Genomic DNA, 14,451 nt, shown 5'->3' on the forward strand with positions numbered 1-14,451 from the left:
CTAATTAATAATTCAAAAATTATTATTGTATTTTTATCAAAATTAAAAAATTAGAAATGTAAAAATCAATTTATCGAAAACAAAGATCAGATGATAAATAAATGTATACAGCACAAATAAAGTCTGATTATAATTATAGAAAATTTTTAAGACACTTTACCCGTAATTAACAAAATTAACATAATTAAAAGCAACTGCAAAGAGCAGTTTTAACGATTTATTTTCCCCGTAATTCTTGAGCCTTCGAAAGGCTTGAAACCGATGTTCGTCTTTGTTCGACCGTGCAGTCAGTTGGGCGGGCAGGTTGTAACTTCCGGTTAAGTCAAACACGGCGTAAAGTCGCGCGAACTTCGGACTTGGCAAGTCCCAATGAGGCGTGTAATGCCATTAAAGAGAATCTTATTACGCTACGGCACCCTCACGCGCCTCCTACAGTAGGCGCCTTCGCTTCACTGCAACAAGTATCCGCCTAACCTGGTAATTAAGTCCCGATTAATTCTCCGCTTACTTTGCCTGCCAAATGGCGCGAGACAAGCCGACTGCGAGGAAAATTAAGGTCGCAGTATGGAAAGAAAAATTGCCAGTGGCAAGATCATAACGCGCAAACTGAGAACCTCTTGCGAGATTCTGTATTCATCATATTCTGACGGAATTGTTGGTACGCGAGGGACATAATCAAGTCGTTGAGCCATAGTAATATTTGCGTTCAGTTATTCTACTGTCTTACAGCGAATATACGCAATCAAACGCAATTGGCGCATAAACAAGAATGTATAAACTAACTGCTCCATCGATTCGTAATCGCGCCAAAAGAATACAATAGAAATCTGTATTTTTGTTGGCACGATAATTTAATGCGACACAAATAGGCGAGAAAATTTATACAAAAATTGATAATTAGTTTTCCAAGGTACGGAAGTTACTGCATATAACGTAAAATTTTATCATATTCAAAATTAAACAATAATGTATCAATGAAAAATTAGCTCGCAATACATTTCCTTAAAATGCACATAACCTGGAATCTTGTTTATGTATATTATATAGAACGTTCATTTTTATCGCGTACTGTATACGGATCGGAGTGCTCGCCAAGTTTGGTTGCACGAGCCGGCAGGGAAACCTGTAGTAACGGAGCCTCATTCGTCGACCGAACCCATGGACCGCGGGCAAGGGGTGATTCCATGATTAATGTTACAAACAACGATACAACTAACACACCATCCACCTCCGGTGCTCTGCTCGCTCTCGGCCTTGTTGGCTCGGATAAGTAACTTCTCGCGTTATATGTGCCTCCAAGTTAACCGCGACAACTTTGCGACAATTTGCGTGTAAGGTAAAAAATAAAGTTGTATAATATAACGCGCGTAAAACAAATCAATTGATGTAGCGACGGATTAATCGTGAACCTCATGTAAATTTTTTTCCCGAGAAAAAAGTGTTTCTTCATAATTCGTTCGATAAAACGTTCGATAGAGTTCGGTTCAAAATTTGACAAGTTCTTTCGTATTTCCACGTACCTATCCGCCCCGACTTTAACGACGATAAAGTGCGCACGATGCTCCCAAAAGCAGCTCGTAAATCAATACGAACTCGAAAATAACTTCGCAATAATTCACCCGAGCGCAGAGAATCCACACCAACAGCCCCGCGCGCGTTGCCGGTGAGAAATTAAAATAAATCAAACTTATCTGTTGCTCGGGCCACTTGCCGGTGATCTGGCGCGTGTATACGTGTATGCGTACACAATCTAGTCCATGAATCCCCTTGTGTTCGTGTATGCTCGCGTACATTCGTATACAACCGTGTGAGGCTAAACAGCACGCGATAGACCACATCGGTAGACAGATATTCCCTTTAATATTTCTCATAGCTATCCTACCGTTAGTAAATAACAAATTTTGTCACAACTATGTGGCTTCTGAATTCTTAGACACTCGATACTTCAACATTTGCGAAGACGAAACAATTGTGCAAGTATCTAATATCTCAGTGTCGTCCAACGGTGAATATAATGAGGATCTTGAAATCCACTGAAGCTAGACAATTATTTTAAAATCTGCACTAGATAAATTTTAAAAAGTTTTTATAACTTGGAATACCGTTTTAAACAAACATGTTACATTTTAACTCTTTAAAGATGGGTCGTTCGTTCATCGATAGATATTCTTCGACTGCTAAAAGCGTTTGCACTAGCAAGACTAAGACAGTCTCGAAGCTAGGGCAACGACTTATCCACCAGCAGCTCGGTAAATTCAACCACCCCCGTGAATAAATACGGTTAGTGGCCAGCCAAGGCCCCTTAGATCCCTTTGACCGGAGGGGGCAGCGTGCCGGGGTGGTAACTGGTAAGTGCCTGGGGCGACCATCTGTGCCCTTCTGCGCCTATGCCGCCACGTGGATTGCGCTACCGTTTATGCGGCATTTGTTGCAGCTACGCGCATACATTACCGCTAATGTGCCGGGCTAGGTTGAGCACGCGGCATCTTTAGTAGAAAGACGTAAACGGGCAAATACACGCGAACTCAAATAAAAGCAGCGAATTTAGGGATCAGGAATTAAGCTTTCGGGAAAATCCAATTATTTACTTAGTGACGTTTGTTACACAACATTATTTTTACACGGTAATGTGCGTTATGAATTATATATGCTTTACTTCTATGTTATATTATTATTATATATAAGTACAACTTTAATAAATCTTTGCATTTTACGTCCTTACTGAACGCGTAAACGCCGCTGCCGCGTGTGGGGGGGCGTTACATTATTCAAACTAATTCCTCATCACAGTCATTCCGACCGCGAAGACTCGTCACTCAGTGGCGCGACTGGCGATTTTATCTCCGCGCCATCGTAACTTACATGGACACCAATCGTGACTAATTAAGCGACGATATCGATCGACGTTCCCGTCGCGCGCTGGAAAACAACGGTAGGAAGAATCGCGAACAATCGCCCCGATTAGTGCGATAAGCCGTGTGGCCTGGCCGGCTATGATAATTTTGCGACGCTAGTTACGGCGATAGTCGGTTTATACGCGTCTCTTACATTATTATCTGTAATGGCCTAACCATGACTAACACGCCGCATACAGGCACACGCGTGTATGAGAGCACGCGTTGTCGAACGACCGTGGCTCGTTTGCGATAGCGCCGCGCTTGTCCGGCAACGTGTGCGAGAGGGGCGTATACCCCGGGTGTCAAGTTACACCACTACGGCTTGGTGACGCTACAATCGTTCTGTCACCCCCGGCTGGTCTCTCTCGCATCGTCGTCGCTGTCGGCTATCGTTATCGAGACCCTACTCCGTCCTGCGCAGAACTGTCCCTGCTCATGAAAACGCGGAATTTTTTACAATTTCTACAAACTCTCTCCATCGCGCGATCGTAACTTCTGGCATTTTTAATCAATATTTATTAATAACAGCAATGTGCAAAGAAACAGACACACATTAAGCTGATTGCACCTTAGCATGAATTAGTATTGATTTTTTTTTTAAAGCTATCAAGCTAGCATTAGAACAATTTGTGTAAAACAAAACTTTAATAATTTCATATATTTCAGAAAAAAATAATATATATTGTATATAGACATGAATAATGCTTCGAATAACATGATAAAAAAAATTACGATGATCGTTCGAACGAAAGAGGGTGCGGAGAATAATGTCGACGTGAAATGAACAGTCGTCTCCGATCCTAGATCTCGCGCAGGACTCTACCCCAAATTGCCAATTTTATCGATAATACGGATCTGGTAATTCGATAGAGATATAATGCAAATTCGGTTAATTGTTCCTCCCGAAGAAGAAGAAAGGGGAAGATCGAAAGGGACCAGTAGCGGACCCGCTTTTTGCCCTTTTGTTGCCTACGGGGCGGATGCTACGACGGGGGTTGGTGTTGGGTATCTTACTGAGATCGAGTTTCCTTGTACATGTGCTACTGACGAATGTACGCGACTGACAACGACGCGCGTCGCGCTTTTATAGCAGATGGCATGGATTTGTTTGGCATGCCGTTCATTATTAATTCATGCGTAAAACAAAGCCCGTCATTCAATATTTTCAATTTTAAATATTAAATATTTATTTAATATACGAAAAGAACTTTTCGCGTATAGTATATAAAAGATTTTCAAATTTCGCACTCAATGAAACGCGCGTCATAATAGCAAGTCGATTATATCAATCGTTATAAGCAATCGTATCAATAATTACGGCTTTTTCGCCGCATCAAAACAATTTATTTTCAGATCTGACGCAATTTTTAGATCTTTTAGCAAAAGTGTTCTTTCCGTATATAAATATAATTTATATTTAAAAAATGTTGTAATTATGTGATTTAAAAATAATGAATTGCACAGTACACTTGTGCAAAATAAAACTTTTCAATGTTAAGATAAGAAGGAGAAGTATTTTCATATTATATTGTTAATTGATAAATATATAAATCGCAAACATAAGAATTGTCAAAATGCGATTTTTAATAACACACATAAATTCACTCACCAGTGTTGTGCCGTAGCTGAGTACGCTTTCCGCTGCATCTGGAAAAATTAATATTTATTTTATTAATCACTATTAATTATTATAAATAAACAACATATATACATATATACATATATTGTCAATACATTGTCATGTCAAAACATTTTTTTCTCAATTACGAGCACATTTTTTATACGTGCGGCTAATTAGACCAGGCAGATACGAGGGAATCGAAAGCTTCCGCCAATTAAAATCAGCTCGCAACCGCATTGGATTCTCATTTCACGAAGCAAGCGGACGATCGCAGCCCCTAATTTTTTTAAGTGGCCGTTTAAAGGGTTGCCGAGCCAATTAGCATGCTAATCGGAAAACCAGCCAAAGTTTCGACGGCGGTCCGACGCCGCTAAGCACCATGGACCGAGAACGAAGCGCATTCCACAAAAAAACAGAGGCGTAAACGAGTCGCTCGAGCCGCACTACACCGGCCGGCCTGTACACCCCTACACTCAACCCCGGGAGAAAGATAAGAAGCTAATTGCGCGCGACCACTCATTCTCGCCACACCCGTGTAAACGAACGTGCACCTCGCGTGACGTTGTGCGCTTTCACGCACCTTCCCTACCCACCTTTGATAGCGGCGCGACGCACGTACGAACGAACGTACACCGTCAGATCTGGAATTAATACGGTCAATTGTGCTGGGTGCCAATTGTAGGGTGTATTCGTAATAAAGAATATAATAACACGTACAGACATTGATAGTATAATGCGATTTAATATCAGTGCATTTATACGCATTTATATAATTGTTTATTTGTTTTACGAGTAAGTTTAAAGATACGAATGAATTTGACTGATTATTCATCAGTAGAATAAATTATTAGAATAGAATTACATCATTTTATGCAATTTTGATTATTTATTCTTCTTCGAGCTTTTAATTGTAAAGAGGCTTTATAACATTAAAGATTCGATTATTACATTAAATTAACATAATTGGCAATAATTACGGCAATTGTAGCAATGTACGATCATAGATTATAATATAAGTAGTCATTGATTTTTTACTACTATCAGATATCGTTGGACGTTTAATGCAATTTCTGATTCTCTTCTATCATTTGCAAAAATCATACGCACGAATCAAAAACTTATTGAAGAACACCGGATTGCTCGTACTGACAATCGTTTCGAGAGAACACGGATCATTCGATTCCGTATCGCGTTAGCGACGGCGCAAATCTAATAGAGTGCCTGCAGCATCAAATGTCACTGCTAGTTGTGGGGGGGTTGTCGTATTGGAGTTTTTGATTGGCTAATCCGCCCAAATCTAATCGAGCGCGCCCCGTCCCTACAGTCCACGAATAGAGAACGTTTCTATTCTCTCATTCGGGCCTGCCAGAATTCAATTACGACGCGAGATCTTATGATCGCCTTGTCATAAAACGATACATATTGCGCAAAAAAAAAAAAATTGCGACAGTATATTGCATCGATAAATTGCACGCATTGATATCTGTAATATAAATCACGAAGCTTCTGCGACCAAGTTTTAGTTTTATGTTACCAGCAAAACTGAACATTTTCTTTTATTCATGTTAGGTTCTTAGAGGTAGATAATTAACTTCCAAAAAAATCGATTTATTACTGCGCGCCGCAATTCAATAATTTCAACGTAGCGTCCCAAACGAGGCATGCCGCGACAAATCAGTCAACTATAGTGACGAGACGCATCCGTGATGCGAGGGGCGAAAAAATAATGTGCCACACGAAACCGGTTTCCTATTGCATCGAGACTTTCGATCGTTTATACTTGGTCCAGCAGCCCCAACTTGGAAAATATCAAAGCCCCGCGTGTACGTCATGCGATAAATTATTCTCGATTCCGCTCTCTCAACGACCGGTTAGAAGACGTACGATTGGTCATTAATTCCCATCCGAACGGTTGAAATGATTCTTTTCATATCGGCACCGCACTACGTTCTCCGTTAGCAGACTCCTGTAGGACGCACATGCGTAGATCCGCAATATGACCACATTATTAAATCGTGGCTCGTCGTGCAATTTAGTCCTCATTCTACTTGCGCACAACATTTCTTCCCAGAGTCTCTGCATTCATGCATTTAGTATACGTTTTTTTTTTTTTTTATAAATGAAGATCGATAAATTGATTTTTTTTTTTTAAATACGATTCGTGAAGTTTTGCAATAATTCTATTGAAATATAATATTCGCAATCAGCGCAGATTCTTGCAAAAATAATAAAGTTTAAAAAAAATATCGTAAACAGTATTAAGACGCACTTCGAATTGGAAATAAATGTAATCCGTACATAATCGCAAATTTGAGAATCAACTGCATGACGCAACAGTGCTAATTTTGTACATTCGCGCGATTACCATAAAATCGCTGGCGTTAGTAATGCTCATAACTGGCCGTTTCCTCGTGAGAGAGAGAGAGAGAGGGGGGGGGCGAACGCATGAGAGAGAAGGAGAGAGTTTATCGAACCGAGATGTTGTACTTGCGCGAATATAGACATCCGACACACCCTAAGACCGAGATATCCGAGGTGCATGCGAGGGTGCATACATTGTGCCGCCCCTCTCTGCAACGACGCCGGGCTAACATCCTCCCTCCTCCCCCTAAGAGCCAATAATACCACGTACTACTACGACGGCTTATTATTTTCCTACGGCTCATCGAGCCCTCTGTGCTCGCTATCAATTACAGGACATTCCGCGCGAAGCCCCCTTGACAGACTTAGACGGATCAGACTAACCAGAATCCCATCTGGTAAACTTTCGCGCTACGTCCATTCACGCACCGCAGTAACCACTCGAATCCGTAACCACTCGACGCGCGAACTAAATCGATAAAGATCGGTCGAAACTTCTCGCGAAGAAAAGTGGAGATATTGAATAAAATATCGCAGTTTAGCTTCAAAGAACGAACGAGCGGTGCTGTGTGTCGCGGCGCACAGTATCGGGATTTAGGAATTCGTGTAAGATGAGGCGCGCGCCTGTGTCCCCGAGTTTGTCGCCAAAAAGTTGTATTGAATCTACTGAAATATTATAGTATGATTACCTTATCGAATAAACATGAGGCGAAAGGAAAAATTCGTAAAGCGATGCCGAAATGTCACCCAGTATCGCCGGCATCGTGCACTGCCGTGTATCGAGAGACGGGGACGGTCAGACATATATGTAAATCGAAATAACATTATCCGTTGCTCTTGCGGCGGTAGCGGGACAAAAGTGCACGGAAAAAGGGAGATGGAGAGAGAGAGAGAGAGAGAGAGAGAGAGAGAGAGAGAGGGAGAAGTGAGAGAGAGAAATAGGCGAGTCAATGTATATATGTACATCCATGCATGTATGCGTACGCACATAACGAGGCCGTACACGTGTATGCATTGCCCACTCGCGCGTACACACAGAGCGAAAGAGAAGATGGGAGAGCGAAGAGGAGAGAAGGAGAATACTAGAGACCGAAATTCGGTGGGTATAAAGCGCATTTCAACCGCTACCCCTGTCGCCCAGGGCGACTGTACATCGTAACGTAAACGCGAGCTCCTCGCGCCCGACATATGGCAGTGTTAGCTTCTCTTACCTACATTTTTGTATGACCATATGACTGATAGAAGCGCGTAGACCGAACATTCGCGCATCGGCCGTGGAAGGGCGTCTATTGCCAACGATCAATCTTAACTCGGCTTTTTCGTGTTTCGCGCAATTTCGGAGGCATCGATTAAACGGTTTTTAAGCGATTTTACGACAATTATGTGAGTGAGTTCTTCCGAGCTGTTTTCACGATAAATTTGAGCGAATAAAGTTTCTATAAAGAATAGATGCATCTGAGAATGCGTCTACTGAATTGATTTTAAGACACTATCGGAGCAAATTTTACCTCGCGTTAATAAGCGGAACGCGCATAGCGGCTTCGACGAAAGAGATCCTTGTCTCGAGTAGTCCTTCGCGGAATTCTATCGCAGGAAAGGACGTGTCATAACGCCGGGACAGTCTGTGTGTGGCCGAGCAACTGGACGACGAGGTGAGCTCCGGCTCGCTAAGTTGTCACTCGCAGTCAGCGACTCCTTTTTGCGGTAGAGAAGGAAGAGAGGAAGGAGGAAGCGGGACAGAGGCGGAAAGGGGGGGATGCGACGGGCCCTACGGTACTCCAGAGCTGTTTCCCCTCGGCCCTCCCCACCTCCGACCCATCGAGAGCCACAGATTTCCAGTTTTTCTTCGAGCTGCGCGCAACCAGCTCTCATCTAATAGCTCGCCCCGTTCTTCCCCTTGTCTCTGACTTCTCCGCATCCTTCCTCCTCTGTCTCCTTGCCATCTCTCTTCCCTCCTTTTCTCTTTCTTCCGCGAGCTCCTCTGTCTCCGGATCTCGCGAGGAGAAGTTGGTAGCGAGTAGAAACGAGCGCAGAGAACGCAGACCGCGGATCGACCTAATGAGGATAATTCCTGCATTGATTGCCAAGGCGCATGGAATGATACAAGCAGTGCCTGTCCGACTAGCAGCCCGGCCGGCTGGTTGGTCGACTCGCTGACTGACTGCCGTCCGTAAATCATTCTTAATTAAACGATAGATATTTAATTAGGAAGCACCAGATTGAGTTAGTTATGAGGCATTTAACCATCGCCCGTTATCGAGGTGGGCGACTCAAATGGCATCTGGTGACGAGATCTGGTCGCTCGTGGCTGCCAGACGCCGCATTGCAGGGCGGAGAAGGAAAAAAAAAAATTAGCGTCGGAGAAACCTAAAGTAGTAGTGGAACGTGGCGACGTTATTATGTGATATCTAGATGGATGTTTGTGAAGACACGCCCGGCATCACGTTACAGTTTGTGTTTTGTAAAATTTTCCAATCAGTATAATGTCAGTGCAGTAAAGTTATTCTTATCTCGAATTGAATTTTGACATTTTCGATAGATAAAAATTTATCCCGAATTACAAGTTTAAAACGTCATTATTTTCTCACTCGCCGATTTTTCGCAGCACTTTTTCTCATCGCGTGAGTAAGTCAAAGCTTTCGGATCGCATTATATTATATACGTTGCGAGCTTTACACAAAACTAGCCACGTGACACCGATCCTGTGCGTGCCTCGTCGCCGGATACATAAAACACTTAACGGCTAATTTCCCAGCGGGTGACGATGTCGCCCTCATATAGACACTGATCTGCTAGGTTTAGTGCGAGGCGAGAGTGCCGACAGAACGTTCAGTTGTCACGAGGTTTTGACGCCTCTTGACAAATGCGGCTGCGAGCCAGCAAAATATAGTCCTCTGTCGGATCAGCGGATCAGGCAAACGCCAGGCGCCCGGCTCGTCTTCGTGATCTGGTTCTTGTTCCGTGCTCAAAAGACATTTCCTTTCGAGGGCCGCGCACGACGCTCATTTCCTTTCGCGAGGGAAGATTGTCCCTACCTCACGCTCTTCTTTATCCGCCTATACGCGCTCTCTCTTTCTATCCGCACGCGTGTCTCTTTTTCTCTCTTTCTTTCTTCTAACCGCCTCTCGAATTACAAATTATGCTGGCAATTAACGACGAGTCCGAAGCTTGTACGATCCTTCCACGGCAAAGCGAGCAACGACGTAGCTCGTAGCTTAATGCCGACATTCTCGTCGACGTTCGCATGTACAAGGAAACTCAGCCGCGCAGTTCTCCGGCGCGGTCTGTTTTGAGAATACATGATTTTTTTCGCGGCTCCACTACCGCTATGGTAGTACGTGCCCTTAAGCGTGCGCTATCTCATACCGAAGATGTAGTGGCGTAACTCTCCGCGTGGACCGGCGAACTCCGTGCGAGTATGCCGGCAGCGAGGGATCTCATGGAGAATGGAAATGTACGATTGTGTCTTGAAAATTGTAGCAGGTCTTCGCTCGGCAGGCAGCCTGCGAATGTGAGTGACTAGCCACCGTCTCTGAAGTTAAAGAGCGATCGAGGAAGACAATGTTTAAAATATTTTATCTGTGAGAGATTGCTCTATTTGTAAAATTTACTATCTCCGATTTGTGTGCATAAAATTGTAAATTATTATAACATTGTGATAATTCTAAACAAAGAATGTGTATTGCGATCTCGTACTTGTCGTTTTCAATCGATCGTGTTAAACTTGCTCCAACATTCAATTAACCGACGAGTTTTACGATCGCTATAAATATGTCTATGTTTCTCGCTTCGTTCACGTTCAGAGATCGTCGCTCGTGACTTCTCGTTATCTACTTAAGGTATAAAAAATTGTTAAAAATTTCATTTTATAATATATCTATTTTTCCATTCCCGCGTGAAAAGATTATTTCGTTAATAAAGCATCAACCTTTGCATTTTTTATTTTACATCTCAATTTATCCGCTTTATATGCCAGAAGATTAAAATTGCATCGGTACTTATTTACTTTTGATTTCTCGCATCGTCAGGCTTATTTTGCCTAACCCTAATTCGTACATTTCCCAATCCACATCACTCTGCTCCAGGGTTTATAGCTTAGAATATCGTAAGACAAATGTACCGTGTGTTCATTGCAGTAAGTACGCGAGGAATAATGTAGCTGTATTCTGTACTTGCTATCTATCTTCCATCTCGAAATGAAAGTAGACTTGTATGGCGGAAGAAACAGGACAAGAGTATTTTTTAGATTCGCATGAAACACACGGGCGTCGCGCGCGGGCGGGACTTAAGGTCTGCGTTGTCCATACGTAAAACGCAGTCCACTTGGTTTTTTTTTATATACGATATAATAAAACTTTCTCCTTACTTTCTCCTAGAAACGGGAATATTAAACTTTCCATATGCGAGATACGTCGCGCCGTACGACGACATCCAACGAGTCGGGCTAAGCGGCATTTTACCGAGCGTATTACATTTATTTAATATTATTTACGGCAGGTTTTACGACGCCAATGATACGTATACGGAGTCTATCCAATATCAAATATAACGTCGTAACTCTGAGAAAGCGCGGAGGGTGGTGGAGGCAATAAATGTACGGCAAACAGCGCTCTCCCGATAGGCACCCTTGCGTACATGCTCGTCCCACGAAAATAGGTACCAATCGAAGACTCCACCGCACCTACGTGTCTGAAAAAGGACCAGAGAAAAATCGTCGGCCCTAACTTTTTTTCATTTCCCGCCTACGCCTCTCACCACTTCGTAAATAAGATCGGAAACAAATCGATTAAAAATTTCGAACGTTTTAGCCGGCGAGCGAAGCGACGTATCTCGATCGTTAAATATTTCCTTATAAACGCATGTTGGCGCGCGATACGTACATCGAAACACGCGATCTCCTGACTCATTTATATCGCGTCGAATGGCATCAATCGAAACATCGACACGCCTTCCATCGACTTATGCCAGATGAGTTCAACGATGGGGAATGGCGCGCGCGTTCAGTATCAACGTAAATCCAACTACCCGAATCGTATGGAATTCAATTCGAGTCGCTCGTCTGTTGAGACGACACCGAGAGAGCAACGGAAAAAGACTGTAAAAGGAATAGTAGGTGGGGTGAACTGAAATGGCTAAATAGAAAACGCAAACGACACCCGAGTTTATGGCCACTCACTCGTTTTCCACCTCCATCGCTCGCCTCTCTGTTTCTCTCACGCGATTCGGTGGACGATTTCACGTATACTTCAACACTCTTCACATATACCTCAACACTTCTCCGACTACTTCACTCCTTTACAGGTCGAAATCGCATTGACGCAGAAGAATGTTCTCGACACGTGCAATGTTCCGTGATACCATAATCAAAAGATTATTTCGCGAGAATGCAATTTGTTATTACAAGAGTGACGAGAGCTAAAAACATTTTTAACGTCTCTTTTTGTATTTTCTTCACAACCTGCATCGCATTTTCGATAATAAATCAGATACGATATATTAATTTATAATATTCATTCCATCGAGCCTCCCGTAAAGACGTAAGCTCGACGATTAAAATACTACGAATGCACACATGCACGCAACGAAATTCGCGCGCATGGAAATTCAGTTTCCGAAGTGTGCCGGCCCATCGAATTTTAGATCCGGCATTTGTCTCTGTCCGGTTGGAATCGATCGGCGTATCGGTGGCTCGAGTGACTGCGAAACGAGAGGAAATCGAGAGAGAACAAAACCCGGCCTCTCGCCACTTTCTAGAGCGGATAACGGCTTAGGGTGTACGTAATATATACGCACGCGTAGCCATCTCGTTGGTTCCTCACCTCCCTTTGAATATTTAATGTAGACAATTCGCCGATGCAGTTATTTCATGCCGGCCCCACGAAAAAGATTCCGCAGTCGCGGCACGTACCGCGGAAAGGCCCCGCGCACAACGTTATATTGCGTTGTTGGTCACGCTTACTTGTAGGAAAGAGAAGTCAAAATAAAGTTATGAAGAGGAAAATCCAGAGACACGTTTTCCTGAAAAATAATCTGCTAATGTTCTCGACATTTGATCGAAAAAAAACATCTAGTTTCTCGTTAACGTCGTGCAGCAGAAAATTAATAGCGGTTAGTGTAAACATTATTCTTAGCCCAGAAATCGATGAAAATATATTGCATTTTATGACCATGCGAGATCCACCGAATACGCCTGCGTATTCATTGCCGTGTACAGTTGTAATGATAACGATAAATACCGAGAAGAGGCAGTAAAACGTTAAGTGGCTCCGAAACACGGACTATTGCTGCGAGACATATACGTATTTCTGCATTGTAGGTACCTATTCATAGCCTTGTACATGTGTCTTTGTAATATATTGAGCAAAATGTGACCGCGTAATATAAGATATGTCCGCAGTATAACATTCGCGGTAGTATAAACGCTTTTTCCAGTGTCACAAAAGAAATGCTCAATGTACGAAGTAATCAAAGTGTCAATCATTGTCATCTATAATATCTATTTACTGCACACATGATTGAACTTTAAATTACTAAAAATATTAAATTTACTCGCTAAATAACTCAGAATTAATCTGAATCATTTATGCAATTATAATATAAAAGTCAGCAAAAATGCTTTTCCTCTTTTTGAAAAATAATCTTTTAGTTTTCTTCGTTAATAAATTTTTGTAAAAGTAACCTTTCAGTTTTCCTAATTTAACGTTAATTTTATTTTCGATGTTTTCAACAGAATTTAACGTTCATAAATTTCGTTAAACATCATATCATCGTCGGAAATTATGCGCAACCGCATGTATCGTAAAATTTAACGCGTTTCAATAATGCGCAAAGTCTCCTATCAAAATCGTCATGGAGAATTTGTTCGTGTCGCTCGTGCTTAAGCGCATCGCCGCGTAGGTATCGTGTATAATGCCGCGCTGTATACGCGGCGTTATCGCTGTACCAGCGGCTATACCAACACAGATATACACGGGACGTACGTATCGCGACCACGGCGGAGCCAAGTAGCATTTGCATGAATTTGTTGGTCCGATATCCCGACGAAGATCGTGCTTTAAGCCGAAGGAGCCCGAGAGCGACGCTCGATGCGCGCCGTGAACGCGAGCGCCGGGACGGGCACCTTTAAGAACCGAGCCCGAGGGAAGGTGACTTTTTTCAATTTGTTAATTCAGGGTAATCCTAAGGGTGGCTAATTTCGACCCCCGGCGCACTTCTTTCACCGCCACGGTCAGCATCGCGCTGCGCTTCTCTCGACCTTTCTCTCGCCGCTATACGACGCTCTTCCGCTAGGACTTTTAATCTGCGCTATATTTCTTACTCCCTTTCTCCCTTTTTCTCTCTCTCTCTCTCTCTCTCTCTCTCTCTCTCTCTCTCTCTCTTTCTCTCTGTCGACACCGCACCCGCCGCGCACGTTCGCGCGACGACGAGAAACAACGGCGATACACGATATGCGCTGTACGACGACAACAACGACAAGGCGCAATCGAGCAGCAGGTGCGTTCCCGAAAAGGCGAAACGTAACTTCGTTGGCGGGCTTCTGCCGTCTACGTTCTCTTTCGCTTCCCGTCTCTT

General features: G+C 43.1%; 2 protein-coding genes across 6 annotated transcripts in view; one reads left to right on the forward strand and one right to left on the reverse strand.

Moving 5' to 3' along the window:
• The window catches only part of LOC105672112 (glutamine amidotransferase-like class 1 domain-containing protein 3, mitochondrial), a 159,940-nt gene that overhangs the window by 93,305 nt on the left and 52,184 nt on the right, over nucleotides 1-14,451 (reverse strand). The window contains exon 3 of the mRNA XM_012366824.2: nucleotides 4,507-4,544. The gene's annotated coding sequence lies outside the window, so the exon portion shown is untranslated. The remainder of the gene's footprint in view (nucleotides 1-4,506; nucleotides 4,545-14,451) is intronic.
• Nucleotides 1-14,451, forward strand: part of kn (EBF transcription factor knot) — a 75,331-nt gene that overhangs the window by 36,110 nt on the left and 24,770 nt on the right. The window lies entirely within an intron of this gene.

This window comes from Linepithema humile, chromosome 4, assembly GCF_040581485.1.
Source record: "Linepithema humile isolate Giens D197 chromosome 4, Lhum_UNIL_v1.0, whole genome shotgun sequence".
In the NCBI taxonomy this organism is placed as follows: Eukaryota; Metazoa; Arthropoda; class Insecta; order Hymenoptera; family Formicidae; genus Linepithema; species Linepithema humile.